We start from the raw sequence: 4401 nt of genomic DNA, 5'->3' as shown, positions 1-4401 counted from the left end.
TAATGCCTTCTTACACAGGCATATGCCTATATCATCTTTCACTTATTTGAATGCCTTTGCGGTCTTTTCTTCTACTGCCTGTTCATGCACAGGAGCTGACCAGGTAGACAGTCCCTTGCACCTTTTCCTACCACCGTGGGATCACAGCTAGAACCTACAAAGAAATTTGCTCTGTTAGAACACCAGGACACTGTATGGAAGGAGCTGGCTTTTTCCAGTACCTTTTTTTGGCATAACTGCAACTCAACCCTGACCAATACTTACTGAGGTCCATCTCCGTGGTGAGCCAGGAAAGAATACAGCACACCAATATGATGTAGAGTCAATCCATGTTTATTTAGCTGCGTACAGATTATATAGTCTCAGGACAGCGTGCACGCTGTCCACGCGGCAAAACAAAGCTCTTAATTGGTTAATATACATTGTTCACGCATCCCCATTCCCCTTTTGATTTGCCCCTACTTTAAGCCCTTTATCTGACTCCCCGTCCTGTTTACCTTACTACTCGATTGCTACACATACCGGAGCTTCACTAGTTCCCACGAAATGACCTTCACTGTTCCTCTTGTTGCCTAAAGTTTTTCATAATCATTCAGCACAGCCAGGGCCCCAACAAATACTGAACCTTCTCAGGCTCTGCAGGGAAGTGTCTGGCAGATGCTACCAGAAAATTGTGCAATGGTAAGTCTCCCTGTTTTCTCTACCCTGCTGCAAGAGTGCAGATGTCATCTGGACATCTGGAGCAGAACAGGGCTGAAATGCTGCACTGTGCCAAAGATATGATGCAGGATCCTTTCTCAGTCCTTTCATGCCAGTTTTGACTAGGTGATTTCTGGGGGTAGGGATGGCAGCATACAACAGAATGTCTGGTGGCAGGAGGTGTCCACTTTGTTGAAGTTAATCCACATCTTCCAGGGAAAAAAAATCTCTACTGGGAGAGGAAAGGTCATTTGGAGCAGGCAGAGCAGGGATGGGGGTACCCAGGGCCCAGGACTTCCCTGCAGGCAGATAAGGTTTGGGTCATAAACAAGCTGCCTATACTAACCAGGTTAAGAAAAATAATTTGCAGCCCCGCCCTTGTTTCCTGTCACTGACTTTCATGGTTTGAGGTTGTTTTTCTTTGAAACCATTCACAAGTAGAGGGAGGCTCCTGTCTGCTTTGCTAAGATGGCAAGCTTGGTTACTGGAGCAAGAGGGAAAGGGTAGCACAACCCCCTCCATGTGTGCTGTAGCAACGAGTGAGATGCATCAGAAAAGCTGCTGAGCAAAAGCCCTGTTCAACATAAACAGCATGATCCTGCCCAGAAACAAGGGGCCTGGGGCTGCCTTCTGCTCTTGTGCAGTTTCGGGTGATTATGTGCTGAGGAATGTAACCCTGAGGAAAGTTCCCTGAACTATTCCTTCATGGTAATTGACAGGCTGCTAGAGCAGGGATGACCTGTAATTTTCCAGGATGGGGGTACCCAGGGCCCAGGACTTCCCTGCAGGCAGATAAGGTTTGGGTCATAAACAAGCTGCCTATACTAACCAGGTTAAGAAAAATAATTTGCAGCCCCGCCCTTGTTTCCTGTCACTGACTTTCATGGTTTGAGGTTGTTTTTCTTTGAAACCATTCACAAGTAGAGGGAGGCTCCTGTCTGCTTTGCTAAGATGGCAAGCTTGGTTACTGGAGCAAGAGGGAAAGGGTAGCACAACCCCCTCCATGTGTGCTGTAGCAACGAGTGAGATGCATCAGAAAAGCTGCTGAGCAAAAGCCCTGTTCAACATAAACAGCATGATCCTGCCCAGAAACAAGGGGCCTGGGGCTGCCTTCTGCTCTTGTGCAGTTTCGGGTGATTATGTGCTGAGGAATGTAACCCTGAGGAAAGTTCCCTGAACTATTCCTTCATGGTAATTGACAGGCTGCTAGAGCAGGAATGACCTGTAATTTTCCATGTATGGCAAGAGATCAGCCACATTCTCTGTAATCAGAACACAGGATGTCCTCAAGTAGTGACGAGTCAGCCCGTGTCTCCCGTGGAGTTATCCTCACCAACTTTCATCAGTCAGACCAATTGCTGCAGTTGTGGTAGGCAGTCAGCAACCTGGAGTTACTGTCTATCTGTCCTGTTGGCAATCTGCATTTAAATGGAAGAAAACCAATCATCTGGGCTAGGAAGACCCTGCCCTGAGTGTTACCCTAAGCCATCAGATAAGTGAGGTGAGAGCCAAGACAGGACCCATCATGACGAAGCAGACATGTGATGGGGGTGTGAGGTTTGAGGGCTGTGAGCTGTGCCTGGTGGGAAGTGGCTTGGCTGTGCTGGCACTGAGGGTACCACAACAGCGGCTATGGCTGAGGCTGTGGCCGAGCTCCACCTGCAGCTGATGAGACATACCAGGGTGCTGGGGTCACTCCTCTGGCTAGGACCCCGGGGCGGGCAGTCTGGGGAGAGACCTATGTGAACAGCACACTTACAAAACACCCCTTTACCCGCCTCGCCCAGCGCCTCCGGCTACTCTTGCTTCTTCCTTTCTGCCTGTCTAAATTCCTGTAAACAAAGAAGGTGTGAAACTGATTAGAGTTTTGGGATGGGTTGTTTTTTTTTAAATGCACAGTAGTACCCTACTCTGGGCCAGAAGTCAGATCAGAGCATCCTTTCACAGCCCAGAGAGAGGGCACAAGCCAGCAATGCTGAGCACTGCCACCTCAAAGCAGGGCCTGCTCTGCTAAAGGAGCTGGCTGGAAAGTGCTGTTCCCAAAATGCAGTTGCACCATGGAGGAGGAGGTATGAGAAGGGAAGAGGGCTCCTCATGCTTGCTTTCCTCCATGACGCCACTAGCGTGTATGCTGATAAACACTGCACACAGAGTAAACCTTGGGGATGTGTCTCCAGGAACTAACGTAATTGGGTTAAACCGCCGTAATAGGAAAATTCAGTGTGAACACTCATTCCCAAATACCATTTTGCTGCAGCTACAGCAGCACAGAGGTGCAATGTGCTTCCTCGCAGGCCCTCTCTGTGGTCTGCCAGGTGTTTGGTCTCCCTGCAGAGCCATGATTCCCAGAGCAGAGCTTTGACCCCCTGCCATGGGCTTCTGAGAAGACTGTCTGAGCGGCAGCGATAGCACGACTGTTGTATCCTGATGTCCCTTGGCAGCAGCACAGGGTTTGTGAGCTGGTGGCTTTGGGACCCCTTACTGGGAGGGTAAATGAGTCTGGCTAGGGTGGGGAGGGTGTTGCTGTAGCTCCCTAGAGGGATCTGCCAAGATCCCTCAGGCAGCTGGCAGGAGATAGCAGGGCACTACTTGTGTTCTGCCTGCCACTTCTGCTCCTGGAACACGCTTTCCTGAGGCAGAGCAGGAGCTTGTCCATGTCTGTCTAGGCTGCCTACTAGGCTGGGGTTTTGCAGTACTTGCTTTCCTGGGATGGAGATGTATATTTAGATTTATATCTTGGGATGTATATTTAGCCCAGAAGGCCCCACAAAACATCTCCTGGGAGGGTGCCTGGACCAGCCTGATGCCCTCAATAGGACCAATAAATACCACAAGCCTGATCTATCTGCTGGCCATTGCTGACACATCCCAGCTGGGGAGGGCTCAGGTCCAGACTTGTGACCTTGATGCTGACCTGCTGAAACCAACAGTCAGGTTGAATGAACAGTGTCAGAAGCACTTCCAGAGGGGAGTTCTCTTGCTTTTCTTCCGAATCTATGGATTAAAGCAGTCAATCCAACACAAAATCATGCAGTTGAAAGGACCATGCTGTCTGCCCTGAGCTCAGTCTTCTGCTGCCCTCCTGCCCTCCCTGCTTCATTTCCAGCCAAGTGTAGTGCAGTGCTGGGCCCTGTCACTCATCCTCCCGGCTCCTGGGAGGGCGTGCTCAGGTGATGGTGACTGGTTGGTGTCATTAAGCTCCTGGTTTCATTCAGACTCTTCCAGGGAAAACATTTTCGTTGAAGGACACAGAACCTCTGAGGATTTGGAGGAGGGAAATGATGTTGGTAAAACAAAGGCAATGTAATGAATATAAAATAAATGCCGACTTTTAAAAGAAGATAAATATTCACATCTTCATTAATACCTGTGTTCTCCCTTGCTTTGTGCTATTTAGTTAAAAGATGTGGAGGCAGGCAGCACCTGGAATCAGTTTCTCCAAGAAGCCCATTTCTGTTTCCAGACGCAGAAAACCCAGTGTTTAAAGTGAAAGTTGACAGGAAGGCGGGGGGGGAGGTTGGGGGATTGGGGCAAGACAGGGATGGGGGGAACGTGGCACTTCCAGAGCTCTACCTTAAAGCCAGGATGAGACCATTCCCGTACCGGGAAACAAACCCTCTTCTTCCTTTGTGTCCCAAACCATCTGAACACAGCTATCGTGTGCGGGACCGGCACCTCACCCTCGCTTTACATGACCCCGTC

The sequence above is a fragment of the Chaetura pelagica genome, unplaced genomic scaffold, assembly GCF_000747805.2.
Source record: "Chaetura pelagica isolate M959 unplaced genomic scaffold, ChaPel_1.0 scaffold90, whole genome shotgun sequence".
NCBI lineage: Eukaryota > Metazoa > Chordata > Aves > Apodiformes > Apodidae > Chaetura > Chaetura pelagica.
The sequence above is the reverse complement of the archived record's forward strand: the minus strand, read 5'-3'. Positions refer to the sequence as shown.